At 37.5% G+C, this 21,283-nt stretch overlaps 1 protein-coding gene across 6 annotated transcripts in view; it reads right to left on the bottom strand.

The window, feature by feature from the left end:
- COA1 (cytochrome c oxidase assembly factor 1) overlaps positions 1–21,283 on the bottom strand; it is a 94,538-nt gene that overhangs the window by 34,347 nt on the left and 38,908 nt on the right. The window contains exon 2 of one of the 6 annotated variants that reach the window (XM_028108876.2): positions 2,487–2,639. The exons of the other annotated variants lie outside the window; for them this stretch is intronic. The gene's annotated coding sequence lies outside the window, so the exon portion shown is untranslated. The remainder of the gene's footprint in view (positions 1–2,486; positions 2,640–21,283) is intronic. 6 annotated transcript variants of the gene reach the window in all.

Raw genomic sequence — 21,283 nt, 5'->3', positions numbered from 1 at the left:
TTTGTTCATAATTCCAGGCTGACGTAATCCTAAAGTTGAAGTGTATGATTTGTGACAAATGGACCTGAGTCAAGGACAAGATTTCCTTGATGAATAGGCTTTACTGAGTTAGTCACAGAGGGAGTAAATATACACAATTCAGTAATAGGGCTTATCTTCAGGATTTTTAAGGGCAGGCTTCCCATGACCACTCACATTCCAACCCAGTTTGTGCTTTTTTTTTTTTTTAAAGATTTTATTTATTTATTTGACAGAGAGAGACACAGCGAGAGAGGGAACACAAGCAGGGGGAGTGGGAGAGGGAGAAGCAGGCTTCCCGCCGAGCAGGGAGCCCGACGCGGGGCTCGATCCCAGGACCCAGAATCATGACCTGAGCCGAAGGCAGACGCTTCACGATGGAGCCACCCAGGCGCCCCCAGTCTGTGCTTTCCATAGCTGAACCATGGCATAAGTATTAGGCATTTTCTAAACTGCTGATAAACTGATGGAGATGCTTGGTTGAAGGTAATTTTAAAGGTTAAAGGTTATAGGCCAAATTTATTTTTCAACAGATATTACACTTTGTTTTTCTTCAACACCGTTTACACAAGAGTAGCCCTTCATATTTTTTTCTTCTCCAACACACATGCCACATGACATTTAAATGCACAAATACATGCCAGGCTATAGAATAAGTAAGTGCATTCACAGTAACACCATCTCCTTCTCCCATGCTCAAGGAAACAAGTCGAAACACTATTATAAAATTAAGTGTAAGTCTACCCTTAATTTGTATTGTAAAAGTAAACTAATAACAAACTTAATCCAATTCCTAGATTTAACAAATTACCTGCTAAATATTTCATGACCATTCACTACTCTGAATTACAGGGGGATGATGTCACATGGGGAAAGTCAATGACACATGGGGGAGGGAGTGCTACTGGTACACAGTTGAAGAGAATTTACCTGAAAAATCTTATCAAGTAATCTTACAATGAATTTGAATAAAGCCAGATGCTAATCAGTGGCTCACCTGTACCACTAGAATAAAATAATTAATTTACTGCTCTGCTGATTCCTTAATATTAAAAGCCCTTTAACAGATTTCTAAAAATTGCTATATTTCATGTTCATATGGGAACCTACAATTCTAAGAACATGTTTCCAGAACCCTTTTTGGTGGGAGTTGGGAGGAACCGCTCAAAACAGACAGCAATTCTTTCTACCACATGTACTTTATCAAAACTTACTGCTGATTCCTCTGCCAATTTCAAAGGATTTGGAAAGACTCGAGTGGACCTGAGGGAACTGGAGAATCAGGCTAATCTAGAGATCCTCCAATGTTAAATCTTTCAGAATCAGATCCTTGGCACAAAGCCAGACAAACGCAAGGTGCAAACAGACACGAAGGAAGACTGATGTTTCCAAGTGGTAAGTTATTACTTGGGTTGTGAACAAATACCTCCCCATTAACAGTTCCTTAGAACACTATTCTAGAAACTTCCAGTTTTACCAAAGAATTTCCATTAAAACTGGTTATTTTTTGTTAAAAATAATAAAATCAGTATTGTCAAAGAAGTGTTGGTTGATACAAAGGGAAATTAAGAATGCCTTCTCTCTAGTCTGTTTTATACACTAGTTGAAGGCATGAAAACAGAGCTATAATATATTTGTGGTTTATTTAGAGAAACATTCTGGCAAATCAGCAATAAGTGTTACTTATTTGGAAATACTGATGTAACAGTAATTTAAAAAAAACAAAAACTACTTCAAGAATTCAAGTCAAATTTTCATTCCGAATAAAACTTCAATTAACACAAACAATTTGGGCTAGACTATTAAAACAGCCAAGCAGTAGGGAGACATTTCATGAATAAACTTCCCTGTTAACACTTTGCCTAAGTAGACTTTTTCAGAGATACTGTGTTCTGGCTACATGAGACTGGCTTTGTTTCCTTCAATAAATTAGAAAAGGGAGAAAGGGGCAGGGAATGTGACAATCACACTTAATCCACACCAGGCTGCCATCTGCCACTTTTCGTCCTTTGCTGGCTCATTGATTATTCATGAATTCACTACCTGAAAAGTGCTATATTTATCTTTACAGCCACAAAGCTGTCAATTCAGTTTCAAGCAAGCCTGTCTTTGTTTTCAATGAAATGCAGTTTGCACAGAAAAAGGCCTCATGTATATGACACCGCCCTGTGCTATAATACAAATAGTAAAAAAATCAAAAAAACAAACAAACAAACAAACAAAACCACTGATATAAGTGAGTTTCCATGTTGGTCCCAGCCTGAGCCTTATTATTGTTTTTTTTAAGACTGTCACATCAAAGAAAAATGAAGTAGTCTCAGCTTTTAGAGCCTCTGGCCTCCACGGATTTCCACAAAGACCCTGAATCCTGCTCCCTGTATTTTGTTATCAATGGTCTTACTGTTTCCTCTTCTTTTATTCTTTTATACATGCTTGTTTCTGGCAAATTTACTCTGCTATTAACTTACCTGCTTAAAGCTACCTGAGTTCCAAGCACTGCTTCCCTGGGATGCATTACATCAGCTCTAGCTCAAAATCTGTCCTAGAGTTTCCTTTTCCCAGACAGTCATCTCCATGAAAAATTTCACAGGTCATTCAAATTCCAACTTGTTTGCGAGCATCTAAAGAAGACATATTTTTAAAAAGTTATAAAAAGAGACACTCAGCTTTTATCACAACCAGACAAGAAGATAGGGAAAACAAGCTTGCCTAAAGACATTTTAAATGCTTTCTTGATGGCTGTAAGCTTAAAACTATCACCACAAATCCATCATATTTTTCTGGAGGGAGAAAGATCACAGGGAGAAGATAAATTAAAAATATACTTGCACCCTAAAAATTCCTTGACTAGTCTGAAGAATTAAAAAGCAAAGTGAAATCTACACTCCAAAATTACTGTCATTTAAAAGTTTTGATAATAAATATTGCCAAAAATGTAAATTGAATTTAACTTTCCCTAGGTGTGCTCAACAATAATTTTGACATGAAAGTTCAAAACAGGGGTGGCTGAGTGGCTCAGTCAGTTAAGTGTCTGCCTTTGGCTCAGGTCGTGATCCCAGTGTCCTGGGATCGAGCCCCATGTCACGCTTTCTGCTCAGCAGAAAACCTGCTTCTCCCTCTCTCTGCCTGCCGCTCCCCCTGCTTGTGCTCTCTCTCTTTCTGTCAAATAAATAAAAATATTTTTTAATAAAAGAAAGTCCAAAACATGTGATAAAGGTTAACAGTTAGTGACTGAGGGAAAAGACCTAATCCGAAGTAAAAACAGCCCTTCATAAATAGTGCCAACACGTGATGCATTCCTCCATGTTTTATTTCAATTTACCTTGTGAGGATCCCCAAACTTAAAAATTTCTTTGTAACTCAAGAATGTTGTGATTAAGACCTATACCTCCATTAACAGAAAAATGAAGCAGAAAGAGCCCTGATACTTCAGAACTCCACTATGATGTAGGAGTAGTCATCAAATTCCTAAAGTTATTAAAGCATGAGATCAATGTTTACGCCTAGGAAAACAAAAGAAAAAAAAAGGTTCAAATACAGGTTGAATGTTTTCATGATTTAAAAAAAAATTTAATTGCAGAGACTTATCCATGTCAGTGTATAATTGTTTAATAGGATTATCTGTTTCCAGAAGTTCCTAGCTTATTTGTTCTTGACCCAATGCATCACCCTTTGTTCAGTCAACCAGGATAAAAACTTGGGCCTCTTCTAGCACCCAGTTTCTATTAGTCAGGACTAGGTACGGCTGCATATAGCCGTCTACAACAAGAACAAAAACAGATACAGGGGCGCCTGGGTGGCTCAGTCGTTAAGCATCTGCCTTTGGCTCAGGTCATGACCCCGGGGTCCTGGGATTGAGCCCCGCATCGGGCTCCCTGCTCGGCGGGAAGCCTGCGTCTCCCTCTCCCTCTCCCCCTGCTTGTGTTCCCTCTCCAACTGTGTCTCTCTCTGTCAAATAAATAAAATCTTAAAAAAAAAAAAAAAGCAATATGCCTAATAAAGAGTTCAAAGGAATGGTCATATAGACACTCACTGGACTTCAGAGAAGAGTGGGTAAACTCTGAGAATTCAACAAAGAGAATATCTAAAAAAGAGCCAGTTATAACTAAGGAATACAATAACTAAAATGAAAAATACACTAGAGGGAATCAACAGCAGCTTAAAGGATGAAGAAGAATGGATCAGTGATCTGGAAGGCAGGGTTCACCTCTGTGACAACATCAGGAATAGTAACATTCATATTTATTGGGGTCCCAGAAGGAGAAGAGAGAGAGAAGAGGCAGAAAATTTATTTGAAGAAATAGTATCTGACAACTTTCCTAATCTAGGGAAGGAAAGAGACATCCAGGCCCAGGAAGCAGAGAGAGACTCGAATAAGAGGAGCCCAAGGAGGTCAACACCAAGACACATAATAGTTAAAATGACAAAAATTAAAGAGATAATCTAAACACCAGCCAGAGAAAAGAAAATACATACAAGGGAAACCTCATAAGGCTATCAGGCAAATTTTCAGAAGAAACATTGCAGTCCAGAAGAAAGTAGCACAATATATTCAAAACATTGAAAGGAAAAAAAAACAAACAAACTTCAGCCAAGAAAAATGCTACCTGCCAAAGATATCATTCAGAACTGAAGAAAAATAAAAGACTTTCCCAAACAAACAAAAGTTAAAAGTGAATTCATCATCACTAAACAGCCCTAACAAGAGATGTTAAAGGGAATTCTTTAAGTGGAAAGAAAAGTCCATAACTATAAATAAGAAGATTATGAAAGGAAAAAATTTCAGTGGTAAAAGCAAATACATAGTAAAAGTACCAACCATTTGCAAAATTAGTATTAAGGTTAAAACAAAAAAGTAAAATCAATTATATCTACAAATATTAGTCAAGGGATACACAAAATTAAAAAGTATAAAATATTACATCATAGACATAAAACATGGAGGGGGGAGTAAAAATATAGGCCTTCTAAATGTATTCAAACTTAAGCAACCATCAACTTAATATAGACTGCTATATGCACAAGATGCTATATACGACCTTCACGGTAACCTCAAACCAAAAACCTACACTACACACAAAAATAAAGAGAAACAAATCGAAGCATTAACACTAAAGAAAGCCATCAAACACAGGGGGAGAGAGCAAGAGACAAAGAAAGGGAAAGAAGAACTACAAGACTGACCAGAAAACAATTAACAAAATGGAAATAAGTACAAACCTATCAATAATTACTTTAAATCTAAATGGACCATATACTCTAATCAAAATACATGGGGTAACTGAATGGGTAAAAAAAAAAACAAGATCCATTTATAAGCTGCCTGCCTACAAGAGACTCACTTCAGACCTAAAGACATATACAAATTAGAAGTGAAGGGATGGATATTCCATGCAAACAGAACAACAAAAGGCTAGGATAGCAATACTCACATCAGACAAAATAAACTTTAAAACAGAGACTGCAACAAGAGACAAAAAAGTTCATAACATAACGATAAAAGAATCAATTCAATAAGAGAATATTACAACTATAACTACCTCTGCACCCAACACAGGAGCACCTAAATATATAATCCATGTGTTAACAGATAAAAAGGAAGAAACTGGCAGTAATCCGATAACAGTAAGGGATGTTAACACCCCACTTACATCAGGGATAGATCATCCAGATAGTAACACATTAAGGAAACAGTGGCTTTGAATGATATATTAAACCAGTTGGGGTTAACAGATAATAAAGAAGATCCCATCCAGAAACAGCAGAATACACAGTCTTTAAGGTAAACATGGAACATGTTAGGCCATAAAACAAATCTCAATTAATGCAAGATGACTGAAATCATATCAAGCATCTTTTCCAACCACAATAGTATTTAGCTAAAAACCAATTACTAGGAAAAAGCTGGAAGAAGCACAAACACATGTGGGCTAAATAAAATGTTACTAAACAGCCAATGGGTTCACAAAGAGATAGAGGAAATCAAAAAATATCTGGAGTCAAATGAAAATGTAAACACTATAGTTCAAAATCTTTGAGATGCAGCAAAAGTTTGTATCCTTCAGATAAATACCTACTAGTACAATAGCTGGGTCATAAGGTAGCTCTATTTTTAACATTTTGAGGAATCTCCATACTGTTTTCCAGAGGGGTTGCAGAAGTTTGCATTCCCACCAACAGCATAAGAGGATCCCTCTTTCCCGCATCCTCACCAATATTTGCTGTAGGTGACCACACCATCCATGCATCAACCAAACATCCATTGTTTCCAGACTTGTTAATTTTAGCCATTCTGATTGCTGTGAGATGGTATCTCATTGTGGTTTTGATTTGTACTTCCCTGACGCTGAGTGATGGTGAACATTTTTTCATGTCTCGTTAGCCATTTGTATGTCTTCTTTGGAGAAATGTCTGTTCATTTCTTCTGCCTGTTTCCTTACTGGATTTTTTTATTTTTGGGGTGTTGAGTTTGATGAGTTCTTTATAGATTCTGGATACTAGCCATTTATCTGATAAGTCATTTGCAAATATCATCTTCCACTCCGATTTTCTCTTTCAACATTCCTTTGGCTATTTGGGTTTTTTTCTGGTTCCATACAAATTTTAGGATTGTTTCTTCCAGTTCTGTGAAAAATGTCGATCGTATTTTGATAGGGGTTGCATTGAATGCATAGATTGCTTTCAGTAGCATACATGTTTTAACAGTATTTGTTCTTCCAATCTATGAGCAGGGAACGTTTTTCCGTTTTTTTTGTGCCTTCCTCAATTTCTTTCATAAATGTTCTATAGACTTTAGAGCATGGATCTTTTACCTCTTTGTTAGGTTTATTCCTAAGTATCTTTTGGGTTTTAGTGCAATTGTAAATGGGATCGATTCCTTAATTTCTCTTTCTTCAGTCACACTGTTAAGTGTATAGAAATGCAACTAATTTCTGTGCATTGATTTTATATCCTGCCACTTTGCTGACTTGCTGTATCAATTCCAGCAATTTTTTGCTGGAGTCTTTTGGATTTTCTACATAGAGTATCTATCAAGAGTGAAAGTTTGACTTCTTCCTTGCCAATATGGATGCATTTCTTTCTTTTTGTTGTCTGATTGCTGAGGCTAGCTAGGACTTCCAGTACTTTGTTAAATAACAATGGTGAAAGTGGACATCCCTGTCATGTTCCTGACTTCTGTTTTTCCCCCACTGAGGATGATATTCCCTGTGGCTTTTCATATATGGCTTTTATGATATTGAGGTATGTTCCTTCTATCCCTACATGGCAGAGAGTTTCAATCAAGAAAGGATGCTGTATTTTGTCAAATGCTTTCTCTGCATCTATTGAGAGGACCATATGGTTCTTGTCCTTTCTTTTAATAATGTTGTGTAACATATTGATTTGTGGATGTTGAATCACCCTTGCAGCCCAGGAATAAATCCCATGTGGCCATGGTGAATAATCCTTTTAATGTATTGTTGGATCCTATTAGCTAGTATTTTGGTGAGAACTTTTGCATCCATGTTCTTCAGGGCTATTGGTCTGCAATTCTTTTTAGTGAGGTCTTTGTCTGGCTTTGGGATCATGGCAATGCTGGCCCCATAGAATGAGTCTGGAAGTTTTCCTTCCATTTCTGTTTTTTGGAACATTTCAGAAGAATAGGTATTGATTTTTCTTTAAATGTTTGGTAGAATTCTGCTGGGAAGTCGTCTGGCCCTGGACTCTTGTTTGTTGGGAGAGTTTTGATTACTGATTCAATTTCTTTCCTGGTTATGTGTCTATTCAGGTTTTCTATTGTTTCCTGTTTCAGTTTTGGTAGTTTAAATGTTTCTAGGAATGTATTCATTTCTTCCAGACTGCCTAATTTGTTGACATATAATTACTCACAATATTCTCTTATAATCTTTTCTCTTTCTTTAATGTTGGTTGTGGTCTATCCTCTATTGTTCATGATTTTATTTATTTGGGTCCTTTCTCTTTTCTTTTTAAGTCTGGCTAGGGGTTTATCAATCTTACTAATTCTTTCAAAGAACTAGCTCCTAGTTTCGTTGATTGTTGTATTGTTTTTCTTTTATTTCTCTATCACTGATTTCTGCTCTACTCTTTATTATTTCTCTTCTATAGCCTCCACTTAGGACTGCATCTTGGTAACAGCATTTTAAATTTCAGCCCGACTACATTTTAGTTCTATTATTTCTCCAGTAAGGGAGTCTCTAGTGTTTTCTATGCTTTTTTAGCTAGTATCTTTATATTCACTGTTTTAAATTTTAGCTCAGACATCTTACTTATATCCATATTGATTAAATCCCTGGTAGTGAGTACTACCTTTTGTTCTTTTTGTGGGATGAATTTCTCCATCTTGTTATTTTTTCCAGAAAAGAAAAGAAGAGAGAAAGAGAAGACAATAATAACAATGACAACAGAAAAAAAAAACAAACAATAACAAAAAGAAACAAAAATCAAAACAAAACAAAACAAAAAACTAGATCCTGGGTGTGCTTTGGTCTACTTATTAAAAGAAACTAGATCCCAAAATAAGAAAGAAAAACATATGTATACAACATAAAATAAAATAAAATAAATTCCTTGAAACGAATAAAAAATATAGACAGAAGTATAGTGTATGAAATGATATATTACTTGATGATAAATTGATAAGAGTTAGATATATATTGTAAACCTTAGAGTAACTGCTAAAAAATAAAACAATAGCTAATGTCCCATTAATGCAGATGAATGGAATCACGGAAAAATTATTAATCCAAAAAAAGCAAGAAATGGGGAATGAAGATGAAGTGCAGAAAACAAAGAGCAAGATGGCAGATTTAAACTTGATCGTACTGATAATTAAATGTAAATTGTATAAGCACTATGATTACAAAACAAACATTATAATAATGGATTAAAAAAGAAAACAAGATTTTAATAAAACCATAAAACTACAAAAACAAAGATTCAATGATATACCATCTGAAAAAATTAGTTGGTCCATGACAATGACTACTGTCCCTCAGGTTTACAAAAATATGGAATATCCTTGTCTCTCCACCTGGGAAATGACTTAGTGCAAAAAGGAGGGCTCAGTAAGGTTCTCATTTTGCAGTAGGTCAAGAAATCTTTCATCAATAAAAAATTTTCCTGCTATGGAGTGAACAATGCAGAAAGATTTATGAATTCTGCCTTTCTGGTGGCCCTAACATAGAATCAGATTTCTTGAAAAGATAAAGTTTTGGTGAATTCAAGTCTCCCAGCCACATAAAGAATTACATTAATTTGAAAAGGTTGGGGGATTCAGTTGTCCAAACTAATTCATATCACGGTGACCCACTGAGGCTTTTGCAAAATTGAGCCCCCAACACCAGTTAATTTTACAACAGCCATTGGGCAATGAGAAAAAAACTTGGTGCTGCATCAAGTCAAGGATTTTGTAGGAGTTAATACATGTGTCGGCCACATCTTGGCAAGTCAGGCTGTCAAATGTGCACGTCAATCTACTGAGCATGTCAGCCCAATACAATAGGTAACCAGGCTATGGCCCAGCATTTTCCTCCTCTGTGAAGTAAGAAACAAGATATGCATCTCACTGAGTCTCTTTCATAAATAGCAAAGCCACAAGCAGCTTCATTTATAGCCATAAAGGTAGTTTCCCTGATAAATATCACAAGGTGACAAAAGCAATCTCTTAAGAGTTAGGTCAGGGCAGTTAGAAGTACTGGATCAGTACTGACCTTGAATTCCTGAAAAGCAGCCAGCCAATAGCAAAACAGTTTCACAATTTTATATAACCTCTTAACACTGGTGTGTTTTGTAAAGCTAATGGCCAAATACTGAGAAGGTGTGTCCTAAGGACATTCATAGTTGATTCAGAGTGAACAGTCTTATAGTGGGTTGTTTTATCCAAGGATCTAGATGAGAAACATGAAGCCAGGATGCGTAAGGGAAATCAAGACAGCTAATGAAATGATCAGATCATGCGGGAAAAGGGAAAGCCAAAGTGAGTGACTTTTTCTAAGGAGCAGTATAAGGCTTACTGTAACAAATTATCACAAACTTGGTGGCTTAAAACAACACATATTTATTATCTTATAGTTCTGTTAAGCAGAAGTCTAACATAAATCTTACTGGGTTAAGATCAAGGTATTTGTAGGATGCATTCTCTTCTGGGGGCTCTATGGGTAAATTTGTTTCTTTGCCTTTTCTAGCTCCTAGAGGTTATCCACTCTCCTTGACTCATGGTCGCTTCCTCCATCTTCAAAGCTAGCAACAGCAGGCCTACTCCTCATGCTGCTATCTTGGTAGTTCTCTCTTCCAATTACCTCTCCCACAGAGACCCCTGTGATTACACTGGATTCACCAAGTTAATCCAAGATAATTTCCGTATTTTACAGTCAGCAGACTAGCAACCCTCATTCCTCTTTGCCATGTAACCAAACATTCAGAGGTTCCAAGGGTTAGGACATGGACATCTTTGGGGAAGGGGTCATTATTCTGAATACCACAGTGCCCCTGGCAGCTTCCTTGTCTTCACCGGTTTGCAAGGATAAAGCAATGTTGGTTAAAGGGTAGGAACAGCACAGATTGGGGAAAATATGGGTAGCCAGTGTGGTCCCAAGTTCACACTTTTATAGATATTGAGGTGTGGACAAGGCTGCCAAGGAAACACCAACATTACTGAACATTGGATTGGCCCAGAATAGAGTGGCTGGGAAACCTTAGTGCCAACTATCAGAAGCACAAAAAGGAAAAAGGAAACAGAAAAAGGGGTAAAACAGAGTGAGAGTCAGGGTTCAATACCAGAGTCCAAAATCTGGCACTAGCTGCAAGATCTTACTTAGACAAGTCACTTAACTTCCATGCTTTACTTTCCTCATCTAAAAAATAAAAAAGTTGATCTAAATAATCCTCTAAAAAGAAAAAGTCAAAATACTCCAAGTCAAAATGCCACAATGTAATGAAATAGGGGAGAAAGGAAAAAAAGACCAGAAGTTTACTTTCCTTAAATTTGAAACCAGGGCTCAGCACTTCATCTTCCACTGGGAATGAAGAATAGAAAAGTAGACTTTTAAATTTTGAGGCCAAACAAATGATACCTTGAAAACAGTAAGTATGTGGAAAAGTCTGACTCTCGTAGCACTTTCATCACTTTTCAACTTAATCCATTTAAGTAAAAACAGCCAACAGATGACATATTTGGATGAGTCCGATAATCAAAATACATAAAATGATAATATGCCATTAAGAAAGGAAGGCAGCTATGCTCACCACTATACCACCTATGTGCCATTAAGAAAGGAAAGAAAATTTCAGGTTAGCCATTCTTTAGTGTTGGGCAGGAAGAAATGAGAAAAGTGGAGTTTCTAGGAAGTAGAAAGGTCATTCAGGAAGAATAACTTGAGTTATGAAATGGTAACCAGTGGATTAATAAACACCTCAGAATACAGCCCTAAAAATGAACAAAAAAATTAATCAAATGAATGGATATTCCGCATGATCTCAGAATACTAATTTTAAAATGATAAAGTATTGAAATATATTATGCAGTTAATCCTTATCACACAAGACTATTGTCAATATATGAATACTTATTTTTTTAAGATTTTATTTGTTTATTTGACAGACAGAGATAATGAAAGAGGGAACACAAGCAGGGGGAGTGGGAGAGGGAGAAGCAGGCTTGCCGCTGAGCAGGGAGCCCGATTCGGGGCTCGATCCCAAGACCCCAGGATCATGACCTGAGCCGAAGGCAGACGCTTAATGACTGAGCCACCCAGGTGCCTGAATACTTATTGATTACAGCAATTTAATGTATTTAATATAACTAAATCCCTAGAGATAGTACCTAGACTTTTTTTTTCAGAAAGAATTGAGTATAATTATTAACCAATCTATATAAATTTACCAGAGGAACACTGAAAAGTTTAAAAAATTACAGTCGACCTAAAAACAAAGGGAAATCCCCTCTAAAGTAATAATCTTTACGTCTACTTTTTGGCCTCAATTACACTTAAACATTAGTAAGGTAGCTTTAAGAATTCAGAAATAAGTTTATCTGAGTAATTTACACATTAAGAAGAGAGCTACAGTTTTTTATAAATGATTGTATGTTCTAAATAGTGAATATGTAAAAGAAAACTATAGAGAGCCAACACTTTAAGGACATTATAGCTAAATTTAGGAATAGAGTATTCATAGAGCAAGCATGGAATAAAAGTTGTGGTTCTGGTGACAGTGAATTAGACATTTAGAAACTGGAGCCCTAAATCCCCACAATCTTTAAAAGCCTAGATTTGCTCATCAGTAACACAAAAGATTCTAACATTTGAGAGGATGACAGCTAGTTATTTTTCATATTCATTGATGGCAAACACTAAGAAATGGGCATATACTATCAAGTGAAAGCCTTATGATGGATAAGGGAATAGATTTATGTTAAAAAGTATTGTTAAATATTGCAACGTCATAAAAATCCTGCAAATTACTTGTTTATTTAATAGTAAACTTTATTTTTAGAGAAGTTTTAGTTTCACAGAGAAATTGAGCAGAAAGTACAGAGAGATCCCAAGTGTCCCTGAGTAGCCTCCTTCACATTTAGCCTTCCCTACTATCAACATCCTGTACCAGAGTGGGCCATTTATTATAATCAATAAACATCTACAGTGACAAATCATTATCATCCAAAGTCCACAGTTAAATTGTTTACTCTTGATGTTATACACTCTATGGGTTTTAACAAATGTATAACATGTATCCACCATTACAGTACCATACAGAATATTTTCACTACTACAAAAGTCCTCTGAGCTTTGCCTATTCATCCTTACCTCTTGCTAACACCTGGCAACCACTGATCTCTTTATTCAAATGACTTTTTTTAAAGGCCAAATGCCTACCTAGGACAATGTAGCCTAGAGTTGGGAAGACTGGTCATAGGACCACTCAATGCCCTAGGCCGTCTCCATTCACTGTTGTACAACAGCCCAGAGCACTTGAGCTGTCACTATTCTGCAAGTAGTACAGGACAAGGAAACTGACGAGAGTAAGAAAATACTCCACCCATGAAACTTAGTAAGTTACTGATGTATTTCTTCATAACAATATTCTGATATTGTACTCATCTAAACTTCAAAGAATTTTAGAGAATGTGGTACAATGTAAAATCAAACAAGCAGTACTTTTTTTAAGATTTTAAAGTAATCTTTACACTCAACATGGACTCGAATTCACAACCCTGAGATCAAGAGCCACATGCTCTACCGACTGAGCCAGCCAAGTGTCTCAAGCAAGGAGTACTTTTGCCTTCACCGTTTTTTTCCAGTAGTCTTTAATATTTATGATGTTACTTTCAATTAACTTTATTCAACAGATGCTAAAGGAATAACCAAAATAAAAGAAATTGGTATTTCCTGCTCCTGACAGTAATAAAAAGTCATCATCATAATATCCTACCAGCTTTTTGGGGCGCCTGGGTGGCTCAGTCGTTAAAGCGTCTGCCTTTGGCTCAGGTCATGGTCCCAGGGTCCCGGGATCCAACCCCGCATCGGGCTCCCCGCTCCGCGGGAAGCCTGCTTCTCCCTCTCCCACTCCCCCTGCTTGTGTTCCCTCTCTCGCTGTGTCTCTCTCTGTCAAATGAATAAATAAAATCTTTAAAAAAAAAAAAAAAATCCTACCAGCTTTTTGTTTCCCAGCTTTCTGTTAAGAAATGAAAAATTAAGTTCATTGTGTTGCACATTCTACATATCAAAAATCCAGTCTTTCCTTTTTTTTTTTTTCAGCAGGGGTCAAAATACTGGAAATGAATAGTTGCAAATGCTAAAAGCAGACTCTGGCCATTTACATTCATTCAATATATTTTACTTCTTAAAAAAAAACAAAAACATAATGACCGTTCCTCAGGGGTCTTCCCTGACTCAAACCTGATTTACAGCTGTAACCCTAAACTCTAGACTCAGTACAATCCCTAAACCCTAAACTCTAGACTCAGTACAATCAGGTAGGTATGGAAGACCCAAACTGTCTAGGCCAACTGGGTGAGGCCCTAGCACTTAGAACATGTTTCCACTTGCCAAAACAACTGATTTCCAGTCAAAGAGGAAAAGAGCTAATGAAGAAGCAGCACAAAAGACCACAGTGTCTCCAACTACAATGCATTGCCAGGCAACCAGTTTTCAGATGAAAAAAAAAAAAAAAAAGGTTTTCTTGGATTTTTGCAAGCCCTCTTCTATGTATTCTATGTACTTTGAGAAGAAAAGAGAAAAAATCATGGCCGTTTCTATTTTGGTTTACCCTATAACCTAAGGCCAGTACACGTTGATATGAAATCTTTTTTGCTACTCAAGACAGGCAACATAAGAGCCTTTTTAATAAATAAATCTCCCCCAGTGAAGAGATAGTTAATATAACAGGGGCATAAGTATGGTTTCTAGATGTTAGTAATGTTCTGTTTCTTGGTGCTCATTCCACAATATGTGCAGGGGCATACTTTTCAGTATTCATGTAATACTTCAATAAAAAGTTCAAACCAAAACAAAAATCAAACATTTACCAACAGAATAAAAGATTCATGGGTATAAATAGGTAATTCACAGAAATTCAAAGGGCCAATAAACATTTAAAAATGCCCCACCCCTCTTGAACTCCCAAACCCTTTGCCTATGCCCTCAGAAACACATCTGTCATCCTCAATTACTCATCCTTTTCTCAGAACATTCCTGCTTGGGACACAACCCTGGCTGTACATACAATCACCTGGGAGTTAAAAAAATTTACTTAAGCTTGAGCTCCACCCCAGACTGTCTGAGTCAGTATCTCTGGGGGCTGGGACCAAGGAAATAGTATGTTCACAAGCCCTCCCTGATGATTTTAATGCACAGCCAGGGTTGAAAGCCACTGCCAACTGAAACCTGGCTATCCCTGCAACCCTCTCCAGTCCTGACTGTCTTCATTCTCATACTCCTCTTCACATTAGGCCTGGAGACAGGGTAGGTGTTCTTATTTCTTTTTGCTACTTCCAAACTACTGTCTCACCTGCCTCCCTAAAATTCTAGCTTTCAATCTCAAATTTTCAGACCAAATTATCATCACCATCCCTAATGCTTGCTGCAGTCATCGACATGACACCTCCAAGATCATTCCTTAAATATTTTAGTTCCTGGCCATGACTCTCTCCAACCCTGCTCTTATCAAAATGCATGATGATCTAAGAAGTCAAAAAAAAATACCTTGAGACAAATGAAAACAGAGAAACGATGCTAAAATTTATGGGATGCAGGGCGCCTGGGTGGCTCAGTCAGTTAAGCGTCTGACTCTTGGTTTCAGCTAGGTCATGATCTCAAGCCTCATGTCGGGCTCCCTGCTCAGCAGGGAGTCTCCTTGCCTCCCTCTCTCTCTGCCCCACCCTCTGCTCATGCCCTCCCTCTCTCTCTCTCTCTCTCTAAAATACATAAATCTTTAAAAAAAATAAATATTTATGGGAAGCAGCACAAGCAGTTCTAAGCAATAAATGCTGACCTCAAGAAAAAAGGAAAATCCCAAATAAACAAGCAAACATTACACCTCAAAGAACTAGAAAAAGAAAAACAAATGAAACCCAAAGTTAGTAGAAGGAAGGAAATGACAAAGATCTGAGCATAAATAAATGAAATAGAGACGAAAAAGAAAATGGCAAAGACCAAGGAACTAAGAGCCGGTTCTTTGAAAAGATCAACAAAATTGACAAACCTTTAGCTAGACTCACCAAGAATAAAAACAAGAGGACTCACATAAAATCAGATGAAAGAGACATTACAACTGATTCCACAGATATAACAAAGACTCGTGACTACTATGCACAATTATATGCCAACAAATCTGACAGCCTAGAAGAAATCGGTAAATTCCTAGAAACAAAATGCATGATGATTTCAATATCCACATAAATGATCCTTGACATCCTCCTCTCCTCTCAGGGCACACTCCTTCCCTTGACCTCAGCTACTCGTTCTTAGTCATGCTCTAGAACTCCTCACTAGTAACTTGAACCCCTGCACAATCTCAATTTCCAGCTTCCCACTACCCAGCCGGCCTCTATCTTTTCAACTCACCTCTTCAAATATCTTTACTCTAATATTTTTAAACCTCAGCTCTATAATCCATTGGTCCTATCACCTTTGCACTGTCCTTCACCCAACTTAGAGTCCATGGTCCATTATTATAATCCCCCTCCTTTGAATACACCCTCAACTAATTCCCCTATCATGATTACCAGGCAAATCCCAATCCTAGATAAATCCTATTCGCCACCTTATTGGCACAGGTGGTGTGGCCTTGTAATCACTGACCAGGTTCTCTAGTCTCCTGAGTTATCAGGTCATACGTTTTCCTGTATTTTACTTCTGTATCTCCTTCCCCATCCTTGGGCTCAGCAGATGATCTTGCTTCCCAGTTCATTTAAAAAATAAAAGCAATCAAAATCTATCCGTTTATCTACATTTGTGCCAAAGTACTCTTGCCTTCCCTTTGCCATTATGGATGAATGGTCTGTGTTCCTACTAAGACCAGTCCCTCCATTGTATCCCTCCATCTCCTTTCATCTACTCAACCTCATTCCAGCAATTCACCCCTCTCTCTTACGCATCATCAATTTCCTTTATTATACTATTTTATTACACTATTCATATCAGCATCAAACACGCTATACTAACTCCTATCTTTGAAAAAACTCTTAATCCTGTATCTTCTTCCAGCAATGGTCTCATTTTTCTACTCCCTTTAGGGAAGAAATTCCTCAAAAGAGGTATCTATTTTTGTTATCTTCCATCCCTGTCTTCCCATTCTTTCTTGCAAGCACTCCATGTTAGCCTTTATCTCCTTACTACTGCACAGAGACAGCTTCTATGGAAGTCATTAATGCCTTCCATATTGTTAAAACTAAAGGTCAAGTCTCAGCACTTATCTTACTTGATCTGGGCATATTCAACATCGCCAACCAATTCTCCTTTTTTTTTTTTTTAAAGATTTTATTTATTTATTCATGAGAGACAGAGGAGGAGAGAGAGAGAGAGAGAGAAGCAGGCTCCCAAGGAGCAGGGAGCCCGATGTGGGACTCGATCCCAGAACCCTGGGATCATGACCTGAGCCGAAGGCAGACGCCCAACCATCTGAGCCACCCAGGCGCCCAACCAATTCTCCTTTGAAACAGTTTCTACACTAGGCTTCCAGGACACTACTCACTCTTGGTTCTCCTCCTCCTTACTGAGCACTCTCTCTTGTCGGTAAACCCCATTCTCCTGACCTGTAAACGCTGGACTGGCCCAGGGATCTTCTTGGACTTCTATCTCTGCCCTCATTCCTTCACCCAATCTCACGGCTTTAAACCACTCCTCTATGCTGATATCCATACTTCTCGTTCAGATTTCTTTGTATTCTAGACTCTTGAATCTACCTGCCTAGTCAACATCTTAGCCTGAATGCTAGGGCTGCACCTAGAACTTGCTTGTTCAAAATCGAATTCCTGATTTGTCCCTCCTTCCTAAACCTGCTTCTCCCACAGAACCCTTTCAATGAATGGCAACTCTAGACTTCCAGTTGTCCAGGCCCAAAACTCTGTATTTTTTCTCTCACATTCCACATCTAATACATCAGCATATCTTGTTCATTCTACTTTCAAAATATATCTAGACGGTGAACATTGTTCACCACCTTCATCTACACCCTGGACTAAGTCACCATCATCTCTTGCCTGAATTGTAACAACAGCCTCCTAATTAGTCTCCTTGCTTTCTCCTTTAGCCTCTCTTATACTGTCCTCTTCATACAGCAACCACAGTGATCCTTTCAAAACCTAAATAAGATTACATCACTCCTCTGTTAAAAACCTTCACATTTCAGATAGTAATCACACCCAAGGTAAAAGACAAAGTCTTTACAATGGCTTAGGAGCCTCCCTATTAATTCTCTCACCTCATCTCCTTGCCACACATGAAAGTCTTCTCATTTGTTTTTCCCTCTGCCTGCAATCTGTTTGATAAAACCAAGAATGATCAGAATATGGAACAAAAACTTTTATACACCAATGGTGGGAGTATAAATTAATGTGAGTACTTTACAGAACTATTTGGCAATATATAGTAAAGCTGAAGCTGCATATACCCTTCAGTCCAGCAACTGCACATCTGCATAAAAATGCTAGACTCTAGGGCCTAGAGCAATTATCTTACACATACTACAAGAATAACCACTGCCATATTGTATGTAAAAGCAGAACAACCAGAAATCTAAGTATCTACCAACAGGAAATGTATAAATTATAATAAATATAATGGAATACTATATAACAGGTAAAATAAATGACCAACCTACAAATATCAACATGCCTGTAGTTAAAAACCACAGTGGTAACCTAATGAAAAGCAAGTTGCAGAATGATATATATTACAGTATGTTCCTATGAATATATATTATTGAAAACATGGAAAATGAGGCTATCTTATGTATGACTATATTCATACATAACAAAATATATCAGGACAGTAGTTACCTCTGATGAAGAAAGGAAGAAGACAGAAAAATAGATTCAGGGGAAGATTATACAGAATATATCAACAGCATCAGTTTTGTTTTATTTCTTAAAAGAGAAAAGCCTAGCAAGTATGGGGAAAAGATCAGGACTTGACAGAAATAGATGATAGGTACATGGGTATTTGTTAAGTTATTCTCTGAAGTCTTAAAATAGTCATAATTTTAATCAAGCGTATTACATTCTAAGAAAAATTATATGATTAAAATCCCACACTTTCCAAACTTCATAAGAAACAATGGCCACCTTAGCTTCTTCTACCTGAAATGAATGGTTGTTGTCAGGGATTTTCTGAAAATTCTGGAACTCCACAAAAAGAGGCTTGCTTGCCATCACACTACTCCACCTCGGCTTCCTTTTTCTTAAAGCAGCACATTTCTACTTCAATATTAATCATCTGTAAACAGTACCGCATAAATACACTGCCCTCAGTGAGGGCTGTGAAGTGGAAATGCAATCTGAAGCAAATACGGCAATAGGCACTAAGATTCAAGTAAGCTTCTTAAATCACCAGTTGGTACAGGTGACTAATGTAAAGGGAGATACCTGCTTTTTCATTTAGAGAGTTGGGTTTCTCAATTATAACAGAACCAGTGATACCTCCTCTGTTTTCTCAGTCCTTTACCAAAACCAGCCTGTGTAAGTTGAATTCTAGAAAACTTTTCCTTATGATCCCCTGTTAACTAGATTAATACAGGATGAAAATCCTAGAACACTAAAGCATAATCTTTAGGAAAACTGACTTTCACAAGGTCAAAACAAAAGTTATGGAATTGCATACAATATGAAAAACAAATGTTTAGCCTGCAGATAAATCACAGGTTAGATTAATTTCAGTGACTCAACACAACCCACTTGCTCGTAAAAGCAAGATTGTCCAGTCAAGAAATGGGCAGAAGACACAAACAGACACTTCTCCAAAGAAGACATACAAATGGCCAACAGACACATGAAAAAACGCTCCACATCACTTGCCATCACGGCAATGCAAATCAAAACCACAATGAGATACCACCTTACACCAGATAGAATGGCTAAAATTAACAAGACAGGGAACAACAAATGTTGCCAAGGACGTGGAGAAAGGGGAACCTTCTTACACTGTTGGTGGGAATGCAAGCTGGTACAGCCATCTGGAAAACAGTATGGAAGGTCCTAAAGAAGTTAAAAATACAGGTACCCTATGACCCAGCAATTGCACTACTGGGTATTTACCCCAAAGATACAGATGTAGTGAAGAGAAGGGACACCTGCACCCAATGTTCACAGCAGCAATGTCCTCAATAGCCAAGCTGTGGAAGCAGCTGAGATGCCCTTCAACAGACGAATGGATAAAGAAGATGTGGTTCATACATACAATGGAATACTACTCAGCCATCAGAAAGGATGAATACTTACCATTTACATCGACATGGATAGAACTGGAGAGTATTATGCTAAGTGAAATAAATCAATCAGAGAAAGTCAATTATCATATGGTTTCACTCATATCTGGAATGTAAGAAACAGCACAGAGGACCACAGGGGAAGGGAGGGAAAACTGAACGGGAAGAAATCAGAGAGGGAGACAAACCATGAGAGACTCTGGACTCGGAAACAAACTGAGGGTTGTGGAAAGGGAGGGGGTGGGGGGATGGTGTAACTGGGTGATGGGCATTAAGGAAGGCACATGATGTGATGAGCAGTGGGTATTATACACAACTAATGAATCACTGAACATTACATCAAAAAACATGATGTACTATATGTTGGCTGACTGAATTTAAATTAAAAAAAAAAACAAGTTGTTTTTAAAAATCTCAAACATGAAAACTGAGACACAATTCACAAATGCAGGGGCATAAACCCAGCTGACTGGTATAAGTGACAAACCTCTCAATGCTGTGGTTTCCTTACTTTAATACAATGGAAAAACACTGAATACTTGCCACCCACTAATATTTATATAGAAACTTTGAGAATCTCAGAACAAAACGCAATGCAAAACCTGTTTTATAACCATAGTAAAAGTTAAAAGAGTTGATGCAGGAGGTAGCCATGAGCCAAAAATGATATCCAAATAGCAGGAGAACAATTCTATTATGCTAATTATTTGTATAAATTGTGTTAGTGGCTGTGAGGTGTGAATCATCAGTAGTGTGTCATACTTGCACATGATCTTGGGTACTTAGTTTCCAAGGACATTAATCGAAGCTTCAATGTGCTTTAAAGTCCCATTACCAATTTTACTGATTAAATAAACTTTACAATTAGATATGACTAGGAGGGCACGCCAAGCATATACTTCTATCACACATATAATCCACCTGCAAAAGGGCTGATATATCCATTCTAAGAAAGCATCTGCATATTTGAAAGCCACAGGCCTCACCACCACCACTTTATATTAGCATAAACAGTTTTGCAATTGTCAACCAGAAAGTTTCAAATTCCCCAGGGCTTTATTTTGGCACTGCAGAGACATCTAGGGCTTGGGAAAACTCAGAACGGGCGGATTAGGGAAGCTACAATTATATCTTGACTGCCTTCGTCAAATTATAGGAGTGGGAGGTGAAGACATTAATGGAGACACTACTAGTAAGAGAACACACCCTTAAAGGTAAATCCTGCATTCTGATAAACTAGGATCAATGCGGAAAAAAGGGATATACCCGTCACTTGGTGAATTTAACAAGAAGCACAACAATGAGGAGTGCCTAGTTCATATGTCTCTAAGAAGAGAAATTCATG

Source organism: Eumetopias jubatus, unplaced genomic scaffold (assembly GCF_037043125.1).
Source record: "Eumetopias jubatus isolate StellerSeaLion01/CBP00866 unplaced genomic scaffold, mEumJub1_p1.0 scaffold_14, whole genome shotgun sequence".
In the NCBI taxonomy this organism is placed as follows: Eukaryota; Metazoa; Chordata; class Mammalia; order Carnivora; family Otariidae; genus Eumetopias; species Eumetopias jubatus.
The sequence above is the reverse complement of the archived record's forward strand: the minus strand, read 5'-3'. Positions and strand labels throughout refer to the sequence as shown.